General features: G+C 40.2%; 1 protein-coding gene across 1 annotated transcript in view; it reads right to left on the bottom strand.

Annotated features, from left to right (window-relative positions):
- Positions 1-8,712, bottom strand: part of IL17REL (interleukin 17 receptor E like) — a 61,182-nt gene extending 52,470 nt beyond the window's left edge. The window contains exon 1 of the mRNA XM_042466590.1: positions 8,634-8,712. The gene's annotated coding sequence lies outside the window, so the exon portion shown is untranslated. The remainder of the gene's footprint in view (positions 1-8,633) is intronic.
- Between the last annotated feature and the right edge of the window lie 3,701 nt (positions 8,713-12,413).

Genomic DNA, 12,413 nt, shown 5'->3' with positions numbered 1-12,413 from the left:
TTTCCATTTTTTATAAGGGACACCATTTTACTATGTCAATATATTTAATGGGACTTGAGCATACAAGGATTTTATTATCCACGGGGGATCTTGGAACCAAACCCCAGTGTATAACAAGGGTCTATTGTATATGCTCAGGGACAGGAAATAGTACAAGGGATGTGTACAGAGAGACATAGCATGTCTGAGCTTCCCAAGCTAACTGAAATGGAAGGTGTCCCATCACCATCACCAAATTAAGATTTGACTATCAAGTATCACTTTGTTGGCGACCTGTGCCATGAATAGAAGAAAAGCCCTGGAAAACTCCCACTTTCAAGGAGGAAGAAGAGAGGAATGGCAGCAACAACTGAAGAGAAAGGGAGGTGACCTGCTCAGACCCCATGACACAGCACTGAAGGTGTACCATAAAGCCGCACTGCTGCAGCTATCACACTGTTTCCAGGGCACAAAAAGGAGCCACTTTTTGCACCTCCTTTTTGCACCCTGGAAAGGCGAGATCAGGGCCGCAGCATGCAGTTGCCAAAGCCCCAATCCAGCAAAAATGAACAGCCCCAAACTCTTCTTATTCAAGGGCTGCCCAATCTAAGTCTAGTTCAAGAAATCATTGTAAGAAAAGACAACAAGACCATAAAGGTGTCCATCTACAGTTAGCATCTGGACAGCTGCCAAAGTGGACACATAGATTATTGTGGGTTTTTTTATTGTGATAAAATATATTGTTTGTTCTTGTTAAGTGCCTGCAAGTTGACTATGACTGAAGGAAACTTTTTCTTAGCAAGATTTAGGAGCTGTGCAGACTGTTCCTTTTACAGCCAGATCAGGGCCACAGAAACCGCACACCACAGCCCCAATCTGGACTTTTCAGGGCACAAAAAGGAGCCACAAAAAGTGCATCCTTTTTGCACCCTGCCAAGGGTGTGATAGCTGTGACACTGTGACTTTATGGCACTCCTTCAGTGCTGTGTCGTGCAGATGCAGCACCAGAGGAGAGCCATGACACCATGCACTATGTGGTGCAGCACATGCCATTATGCCACCCTGGGGTTAGAGCCAGGGGATAAATCACATGGATGCTACACCCTGACTCTGCTTTCAATCCAGCCTTTCCCACCAGTGTGCACAGCCCCTTATTCAAAGGAGGTTTTCCATTGCCTTCCTCTGAAGATAAGAGAGGGTACTTGCCTCTGTCTACCTATTTAAATGAATAATTTCTAGGTTTGCATCAACACACATAGATCAAAATATTTGTGCAAACCTGTGCATTCATTTGGCCTCTTTTGGGGTGATATGATTCCAATATTTTGACAAAGCATAAGTGGCTGCTCTTTTAGCAAGTGTTTTTTCATCCTTTCCCCTTGCCATGTATCTCACAGGCTCTCTGGGAGAGAAGGATGCACCATCTCTTATTGTATAAATTACCAGCTGGTCACTTTCTGTTTTTGGTGGAGGGGAAGAGTGACTGGGCCTTTTAAAAAGGGAGGGGGTGGCCCAAAGCATCCCACAGTGAACCACAGTATCCATTTGCCCAAGAATTTGGGGCAGCCATCTGGGTAGTCCAGGGCCCAGACTACCCAGGATCCTCCAGTATCCCACAAGGGGGGATATGTCCCCTAAACTCTGGCAATTGCCCACCCCTGCCATAAACAGAAGAACAGAGTTTCCTATAAAGAATCACAGTTCAATCACAAGCAAAATAATACATTGTCTTGCCCACGCATCCCAATTAGATAAAGAGGTTATATCAGAAAATTATATTTACTAGCTCGTGTGGCAGCAGAAAAAAGAAACCTCATAAATTATAGTCAAGTAATATAACTCTGTTCATATACAGTATTTCTATATAAGTCTGGTGTAGATTTGCCCCTAGAAAGTATGAGTAGAGTCACTTTTTATGTCCAGTGAGTGTGAGTGCGTGCGGCAACTCTGCTCTGGGTGTTTCCCCATACAGTTCAGGTCATCATCCTCCCCCACCACAAACATTGTTTCTTTCTGATGCCTTTTCTTTTGGCCTGTCCAGCACAAGAAAGCAGAAGCAGAAGTGGAGCTCCAACCTGCCAGCCATGTTCTAGCAAAACTCACAAAGCTTAAGCAGGGCCTCACATTTGAAAGCTCCTTTTTGCTGCTGCTTCTTCCCCACTGCTACATGCTCTAACTCCTGGCTTCAGTCATTCAGTCTATCCCAAAATGGCACTGTGAGAATGAGCTCACATGAGCAGGTAGAGAGTGGGAAACACCAACATATAAAGCAATCAACAAGTAGTTGCAATGGTTTTAAGAGACACTGAAAAGAGAAGTTCATGTAACCCTCATCCCCACCATGGCCCTAAAGGCTACTGGTTCCCCTTGTCTTTCTTTCACACCAGTACTTTGACTGAAGGCCTCCGGCTGCCCTCTTTTCCCTCTCTGCCCTGCTGGATTTTTTCACAATCAAAGTGGGGAATCACTGGTTTAAATTATAGCCTAGTATGGACTTAACCAATGACACAGAACCCACCAGCTGCCTTTTGTGTGTACACTTCATACACTTGCTTTCAGTCACCAAGAATTCAGGGTTTTGTTTTGTTTTTTGCTTGATTGGAAAATGTGTTTTCTTCCATGTTTTTGGAAATAGGGGTTTATGCTTTAGTTGTGGTTGTTCAAATCATTATTTCTACTACTCATTTGAAATGCATTCTTGCACACATATACTACTTTAGTAATCCAACAGTTGCTCAGCTAGTGGAAAAAGAAATGGTTAGACTGCATCTAGAATGAGGAGGAAGTTGGAAAAAAATATTAAAGAAGCCTCAGCCCATCAGGATGAAAAGGGAGAAATGAAAGTCAAAATGGTAACAGCAAACCTGGATGAATTTTGAAGCTTACTTCCTCAATGTTGCTGTAAGAAAAGATAATGACTACGCTATCATTTTGTGCTGATCAAAATCATCTTGCTGATTCAAATAGCTTGGGAAATATGTGGACAAGTAAGGGCAAATCCAAGTAGTCATTATTTTTTCCAGGATCAGTTGTGACTTAAAAGTGAGTACAGGACAGAGAAAGGACACATATTTTTCCTTTGAGTTAGACAGTTATAGAACATTTGCAAAGTATGACTAAAGTAAAGATGTGTTAAGGAGCCTAAAGGAATTCTTTAAAGTATATGATACCTCAAGTTATCAATGAGAATGTATGTCCCCTCCCTCAAGGTTTTCATATTGACATCCAATACATAATCACAAAAAGTCAACATGGGTTTCTGGTGAAAAAAAGACATGCCAGACTAATCGGACTTTTTAAAAATAAAATTACCAACTTGGTAGATGAAGAGAACGCTATAGATATTGCATATATTGATTTCAATAAAGCCTTTGACAAGGTCCCCCATGATACTCTTGCAAACAAGCTAGTAAAATGTGGTTTAGCCAGTGTAACTGTTGTACAAATGTACAAATGGATTTGTAATTGGTTGACCGGCCAAACCCAAAGAGTACTCAGCAATGGCTCCTCTTCATCCTGGGGAGAAGTGACCAGTGAGGTGCCACAAGTTCTGTCCTGGGCCCAGTTCTATTCAACATCTTTATCAATGACTTACATGAAAGAATAGTGGGCAAACTTATCAATTTTGCAGATGATATCAAATTAGGAGGAACAGCTGGAATCAAAATTCAAAATGATCTTAATAGATTAGATAGCTGGGCCAAAGCTAACAAAATGAATTTCAACACAGAGAAATGTAAAGTACTGCACATAGAGCAAAAAATAAATAAATAATGAAATGCATAGATATAGGATGGGGGACACCTGGCTGAACGAGACTACGTGTGAAAGGGATTTAGGAGTCCTAGTAGACCACAAGTTGAACATGAGTCAACAGAGTGTGCGGCAACTAAAAAGGCCAATGAGATTCTAGGCTGCATCAATAGAAGTATAGTGTCTAGATAAGAGAATTAATAGTCCCACTCTATTCTATTTTTTTCAGGCCTCACCTTGAATACTGTGTCCAGTTCTGGGCACCACAATTCAAAAAGGATGTTGACAAGCTGGAGTGTGTCCAGAGGAGGGCAACCAAAATGATGAAGTGTGTGGAAACCATGCCCTATGAAGAGACGCTTAAGGAGCTAGATATGTTTAGCATGGAAAAGACAAAATTAAGAGGTGATATGATAGCCTTGTTTAAATATTTGAAGAAATGTCATATTGTGGATGGACCAAGCTTGTTTTCTGCTGCTTCAGAGAATAGGACCCAGAATAATGGATGCAACTTACAGGAAAAGAGATTCCACCTCAACATTAGGGGGAACATCCTGATAGTAACAGCTGTCCCTGAAGTAAGAAGGTGTGAAAGCCATTCGTGATTCTGAAATGTCAGTGAAGCATCCCCTCGTCTCTACCGTTCTTGAATCATTCGCGGAGCAGCCATTTCCTATTGACAAGAACTTTGCATTAATAGGAAATGGGTGCTCCACGAACGATTCAAGGATGGTAGAGGCAAGAGGACGCTTCACTGACATTTCAGAAGTGCAACCGGCTTTCACACCCTCTCACTTCACTGATGTTTTTCCAGCACTTTACTGGCACTTAACCCACAGTAAGCACCAGTGTGAAAATCTTCTTTATCTTTCATCACTGTTAATGCTACTCCATTCTTTCTCCTTTTTTCATTTCCTGAGTAGAACACTGTGTAGCTATCCAATTCAAAATCTTCCACTCATGTACATTTTAACAAACTAACTCAGTTTACAGTATCTGAAACTTTCAAGTCAAGGTCCTGAACTGTTGTATGTTAGTACAGCATTGACAGGATGTTTGCATTACACAGATTAGAACACACAGAGGTTAGTAAGGTGCACAATATCAAAGGTTAAGGAGCTGAAGCTGCATCAGATAGGGAGAGAACTCCCTCGTGATTCATTGCCCATTTTTAATACATTTTTAGTAGGGAAATCCCAGATTAAGATGTGACTACTATTTCCTCCTCTAGTTAGTCGCTCAGACATTTCACTGAAAAAGAAAGAGGAAAAATCCGTATTTGTGGATATGTGTCATTGTTAATGTGTCAGAAATTCTAGTGAACAATGACCCAGCTGCTACAAACAGGTCAAAATATGATTGAAACTCTTCATTCTCCATAGGGTTGATGTAAATCAGGAGTTGCAAAATAAGCAGCCAAAGGAGGATATAAGTAGAACAAGGGAATTTCCCTGAAAGTTGTACTTCTGAAAAGCTTTAAGAAGATCTCTGATTATCAAGTAAGTAAACAGAAACATGCTGCATGCTGAAAGCCAAAAGGCATCTAAAAGTGGTTCAGGTCATTAATCCTCAAGGCTTTTTAAAGAAATTGGCTGCCAGTTTTTGTAGATATTTCATTTTGTCACATTAACGACTTCCAGAAACAATGACTATGCACAAACAAAAGCAGGAAACAAGCAGTCTAATAAAACAAATGGATTTGAAAATAAGGGATTTGGCATTGTCCCTGAAGCTGACCTACTTGACAGGGTTGTTGTAAGGATCAAGTAGGAAGGAAGAGAATTGTATGTGCCTACCTGAGCTCATTGGAGGAAATTGAAACTGAAAAATGTCATGTCCATTCTAAAGAAATTGAAGATTCAAACTTGTGCTTGACAAACCAAAACTGTGGCATAACTTTAAAAGATTGGATATGATTATGTAATGAAGGTGGGGGGGGGAATATATTGGGTGCCTTATTTAGTGAATTAACTATTGGTGAAGATTGAGAAGAGCAAACTAACCAGACCTCCTAATATTCTACTGTCAAACTTAAAACACTTCTGTGTTTCAGTTTATATCCCAAGGATGAACCCCTTTAGGCCCAATGTTGCAAATATGCAAATCTATCATCCCTCATTAGTATGCTACCTAGGGGTGATGGGAGTTGCAACTGAGTATCTAAAAAGCCACAGGTAGCCCACCTCTGTATCAAGATGTTATGTATGCTTAGCACACTTTCGTGCAGATCTAAATCAGAAACCTCTTTCATATAAAATTGCATAAGAGAACATGACATGTTTACCAGGTCTCTGGTATCAAGCCAGTCCCTGGTATCACTGTTAACTCTACCCCAGACATTCATGTGGTGGTGTAGATGTTCATGACGGCTATGTGCCAGTGCTCATGCTACAAATCAGAGTCCTTGACACTTTTAAAAAATGAACTATTCATTTTGGAATGAACATTTAAAGCATGGACAGACAACTGTGGTGAGCCAGGGGGCAATGTTCTGCCTTGGGGACCCCACCCCTCAAAGCAACATAGACTGTACAACCCTCTCCCCCAGTCTTCTTCTGGTCTTGAAAACATTTGGTACTTTCTGACGTTCAAACATGCTGGGAAGGCACTATACTAAATGGTGAACTGCAGCTCCAGACATTTCTTACTACGCAAGAGCTATGATTTCCACTTTAACTGCCATGGCTGCATCTTATGGGACCCTGGGATTTGCAGTTTAATGAGGCAATGCAATGCTCTGGTAGAGAGTTTGAAATATCCCTCTCAAAACTGGAAATCCCAGAATTCCATAGGATGAAACCATGGCAGTTAAACTGGAATCATAATGCTATTATTATATAGTGTGAAAGGGTCCCAGCAGCATCCAGGAGAGACAACTGACACTCTGTTTTGGAGCAGGCACAGAAAAAGAGCAGTCTAGAGGCCATAAAAAAACTTTTGGGGAGTCATATGCAGTTCTAATAATAATATATATAATAATAAAGATTTATTTATAGCCCGCCCAATCACTAAGAATCCGGCTGGGTTACAACAATAAAATACATCAATTACAATAGAGTTAAAAATCAAACCCTAGACCTACCCCCCCCATACCCAGTGACCCACCTCTATTTTATAGGCTAGAGATATGTTACAGTATCTGGTGCATGTTGTCTGTCCTTCAGTTCCACACTTTCAAGAGGGAAAACTACTTTGCACATGTCCAGAGACACTATATTTAGGATTTTTCAGTATGAGTCATGGGCATGGGTAAGTCCTAATACTTACAGTGACAAAAAAATATATGCATACACAACATAGTTCTGTCCATTAAGAGACATTGCATGTATTTTCAAATTCTAGGTCTATGACAATGTGTTCTAGCTGGCCTTTTCATTAAAATGTTCTTATCACTTGTCTTATAAGAAATCACCACAACAACCACGTGTTTTGCTTGATAGGCAGTACATGTGAATCATTACACAGATTTCAACAAATTGCTCAAAGTCATCTCAGCATGATGCATTTCAGTGATGGTACTTCAGTGGTGATAAACACATCAGGTGATGATGAGACAACAAATGAAGAATGGGTGTGTGAATCTGCACCCTTTGGAGACAAGGTGATCTGGGCTCCTCAGTGTGTCAGATTAGCTGTAGGGTCTTAAGACCATGATGTTTGAAAATCACATGTTTAATACATATACTGTTATCCAATAAGGCTAATCAATGCATGTTTAAAATCTTAGATGCACATGTATACATAAATAAATAAACTTATTCCAGACTGTTAAATAGTTCAGAGATGGTCATTTCACCATGCTCAATAGCCACAGAACAATTAGCATCACTCATTAGGTAAAATGGGAAAGTATGGGTTTGGAGTAGAGAAGAGGGGGAATGCTGCACTATACATAGAAGAAATAGGTGGCCAGACCATGAACAGGAACAGTTCTCATGAGGAAAGGCAACATTTGGTTACAGATCCCTTCCATTAGCAGTCTCTTAACATTTTGTGGCTCCCATCTGAAAACTGTTCTTTCACAAATTATTCATTCTTGCTTCATTAAGCGAATCATATTCTAATTCAGAATACTGCCAAGACTGCCCCCAAGTGGTGTTACCATTAAGAACCAACATTGTCCATGTGTTACTTGCAGCAAAATGACAATTTCTTTTTGGTTTGTGTTTTTAATCTTTCTCCAGTACATAGAATGGCCACAGGCCAAGAGTAAGGAGTACTTAAACCCACTGAAACAGATGGTACCTATCTGTTAAACTGCAACCTGAATTAGTTTACTACACAACTATTTGGAACAATTATTAAGTTATCTTTACTCAGTTTATAGACCTTGATGATTCAATAAATTTCAAATCATTTGATATTAATCTAGGTAGTAGATTAGGTTATTAAAATGTCTAGTGCTCTGTTAAAATGCAAATAATCCTTCATAGTTCTATTAAATAATTTTTAATCAGTTTTGTGACTTAAAATCAATTTTATCTTTTTTTGAGACAATATCATCAGCATGAGCATGTGTACTTTGCCTTAATATAACCTTTATTATACCTGTTTTTCCTTTCTCACTCTCATTGCATATCTGGAAATAAGCTTGAAAGATCATGCTTCGAAGAGTTTCCTAACCAATAGAAACTTAACAGCTTCAAATACAACAAAAGGTTATTAGGAAGGAAACATTAATTGTTTGCAGTCAGAAAAATATGTCTTACTGAATCTTTGGCAGACTGTATGTTTTTATTTTCCATTTGACAGGGAAACAACTTTGCCAAGAAAGATCTGGATAGTTCTTTATTTCTCTGAATGCAATACACAACCCAGCAAGCAAATGCACTTGTTAAAAGCGGTTCAGCAGCATGCAATTATTATTATATGCAGCAGATACAGATTAAATTATAACTTACCTGTGAACATGTGACTCCACATTCTTCAATCCTGGGAAGCAGCTGGTAACCATATGTTCCCCAAAATACTGCAAAAATCTGTATCTTAAATAACATCTTTATTTTTTTAAAAAATATTTCCTTTTTACAGAAAAAAAAGGTTTCCTTTTCTGGTGTATTATTATTATTTTAAAGTAAAACACTTAGACTTTTCCTGTAGTAACAATTTTTCCTATCTGACAAGTCATCCTTTTGTACCAAAACCTTTAAATACTGTGATATGAGTAAGTCCCACCTCTGGAATCAGCTCCTCCTCAAGGCTGATTTTTTTTAAAGTGTTCTGCTTGTCTCAATCAGGATGACTCACAATTAGGAAAGAAGTTTGTTACTGGAAGGTATACATTTCTTTCTTTCTACTTTCTTCTGGATTGAATAGCTCCAGTGTTGCTTAGTCAGAGCAATTGTTCTTGGTTGATTCACTATGTAAATATCTTCTCTCTGATAAATCCCAAAATTAGTATCATCCAGAGAGCTCCTTATGAGTGCTGAGATGCGATTGTGCAAGGTTGCTTGTTGTTATGCTACTACAACAACAACACTTCACTCTTTTTAGTATGCTAATTGCTTTCATGTGAAGCATACAGAACATCCTAGGATGTACACAATAGAAGCCTAGATCAGAGGCCACACTATGACTCTTCATAGTTCAAATCTGGGCCTCTAACCCTCTCACATCAACATTAATTCCTGGATGAATTATTATGTCATTTACAGTCTGCTTTTTCTTTAACAAACCCAAGGCAATAAACATGGTCCACCATCCTGAAATTTTGTCCTCATCGCCACTGTGTCAAACAGCCTGGGCTGAGGGATAGTGACTGACCAGGATCAACCAATAACCTCATGGATGACAGTCTTGCTGCCCTGAACAGAAGGAATAGGTGGCAGCACAGGTGTGAAAAATAACAAAGAAAGCCATTATGACTTCTCCTTACTGCCATTGCTAGTGTTGGACCCATGGCTGGAAGGATATTGGAATGAGGCCCTCTAGTGGCCATCTTGCAGACAACATTTCTTCAGTTCCCACTAATATTTTGTTGTCGTCGTTGTTGTTTGCTTTCACCAACTTATGGTGACCCTATCATGGTGTTTTCTTGGCATGATTTATTCAGAGAAGGTTTGTCATTTCCTTCCTCTAAATATAGCCTGCAGCAGCCAGTATTCCCTGGTAGTCTCTCTTCTGTGTACTAACCAAGCCTGACACTACTTTAGCATCCAAGATCAAACAGGATCTTGTGCCTTCAGGATATTTTCTCATTTCTCAGATGCAGAAGGATGGATCTGCCATGCAGGAGGGAGAGAAACAATTAGTGTTAGATGAGGAGGACTCCAGTAGCTGTAGCACACAATTACAATCCCATACAAAGACCCACAGTCACATCATGGCAGAATTCAAAAGGATCATATAACACCTCTGAGACGTTTGTGTGAAAGAAGCTGTAGTATAAGCTTTTGTAGCTGCTTCTGAGGAAGCTTTCTTCAACGCATCTAAGGAAGTAAACCAAGGACAATATCACACTGCACTATTATAGTACTATTTATTCTACTTTAATTGCTATGGCTGCCTCCTGTGGCATTCTGGGGTTTGTAGGTTAGTGAGGCCCTTCTGGCTGAGAATTCTAAATGCCTCTCTGCAAAATTGCAAATCTCAGGATTCCACATGAGACAGTCATAGCAATTAAAGTAGAATAAAAGTGCTATAACAGTGTAGCATGATACATTACAAAGTCTACAAAGGCTTATGCTACAATGTCTTTCACACATTTAGTCTCAAAGGTTCTACAAGATCCCTTTGCATACTGATATTCCAGACTTAAAAGATTTTCAGACCAGTGCTTACCGTGGGGTAAGCACTGGTAAGTCGCTGCTAAAACGTGGAGGAAGCACGCATGTGTGAAAGCCTGGCGTGCTTCCTAAACATCAGGGAATCATCGGCTCCCCTCCAGCATCCCTGAATCGTTCAGAGAGAGGTAATTTCCTCTGAACAGAAACTTTGCATTCAGATTAAATTGCCTCTCCCCGAACGATTCAGGGATACTGGAGGGGAACCAACAATTCCCTGGCATTTAGGAAGCATGCCAGGATTTCACATACTCACACTTCCTCAACATTTTAGTGGCGATTTACCAGCACTTAAGCACTGATCTGAAAATCTTCTAACACAACTATGTCTTCTAACACAGCTATGAATCACTGCAGACTGTTATGGCTAATTCCTCATACGTATAATTTCCATTAGGGAAAAGGGCAGTAGGAGAGCAAAAGTGTGTGCACTCAGCCAGTCCTAGTTCCAAATCAGCCATCTATCAAAGCTTTGCCTGAGGCCACTTCCCTTTCCACTATTTCAGTTAGCTTTGGATGGTGTGTCTGTTTCAATTACTATCACATCTTTGATTGCACTCTTGCATATAGCTAAACAAAAATCTTATTAATCACCCAAACTTGGAGTCTTTCTCAGTTAGCACTGGTATAAGTAGGTGGAAATGATGAGGAAATTATGAGAGAAGTTACTGAACTTCTCATGAACTTTCTTTCTCAGTTAGCACTGGTATAAGTAGGTGGAAATGATGAGGAAATGATGAGAGAGGTTACCCAACTTCTCATGAACTTCCTTGGGCTATATGGTTTCCCAACATTTTATAGAGAACCTGACACAGTTGGTGGGGACCCCCACAGTACCTCACCTTGTTTTGGGTAACACTAACACATCTTTTATTCCAACAGTTTGCTATTTTTAAACTATCCCAAGGCTAAGATTTGTAACCAGATAGCATTTTAAAAAAAAAAAGCAAGAAAAGATGAACTAATTGTAAAGATTTAACAGAGACAAAAGCTTTCCCAATTTCAGTCCTTGATATCTCCAGTTTTTAGACTGCAGTGCTAGAAAAATCCACTACCTTTGGTTTTGGAGTGTTGCTGTCAAACTTGAAGCAAAACTGGCTTAGCTTAACCAATGAAACTAGAGTTAAAAAAAATGCTTGACATCCAAATAGCAAGCATCTGTAGCTTGCATCTCAAAGATCTCTGTGAAGCTGAAAGAAGCTGGAGGGCCTCAACAGAACGGAACTTCCTGGTACATCCAAGGGAAACTGGACAGATAACAACACTGTCTATGTCATTCAGGAAGAACCTAGATAGCCTGCAGCTCTGAAGAAGGCAATTCACCTGCAAGGTAATCTGAAATAACTTGAAAAGAGTGGCTGTAGCAGGCTGTCCTGGAAAAACTAGCCTGGAGGATTGGTTAACAAGGAGGTGAGAGAAGGAGTTAGATCAGATTTACAAGTGAAATGACCAGTCTGTGAGATCTGAGGCCTAACAACTCTTCCTGTGACCACTATGGAAGAAGTAGTTGCAGGTAGTATAACAGAGAATCCAACCAATAGAGGAGAACCAGGAGTCATCGCTTGTATCCAGTGAACCCAGATGTAACAGACTTAGGTGTGGTACATACCACCCTAAAAGGGAGGGCTGGAGGAGTCCGTTTTTCTTCCAGAGGGATGCTACAGCACCCAAACCACGCGGCATCCCTCTGCAGTAAAAAGAACCTGGAAAAAACAGGTTCTTTTTAAGGCACCCGGCACATGTCACGAGTGCGCCATTTGTACACCAGTAATGTAAGCAACATGCAGCTATGCCTGTACGCTGCACGTCGCTTACGTCATCATGGTGGCACCCATGTAGATGGGATGCCACCATAATGCCGCTGCCATTACACGCTAGGGTTCGGAAGAGTGTGGTAAC

Source organism: Sceloporus undulatus, chromosome 5 (genome assembly GCF_019175285.1).
Source record: "Sceloporus undulatus isolate JIND9_A2432 ecotype Alabama chromosome 5, SceUnd_v1.1, whole genome shotgun sequence".
Lineage (NCBI taxonomy): Eukaryota > Metazoa > Chordata > Lepidosauria > Squamata > Phrynosomatidae > Sceloporus > Sceloporus undulatus.
The sequence above is the reverse complement of the archived record's forward strand: the minus strand, read 5'-3'. Positions and strand labels throughout refer to the sequence as shown.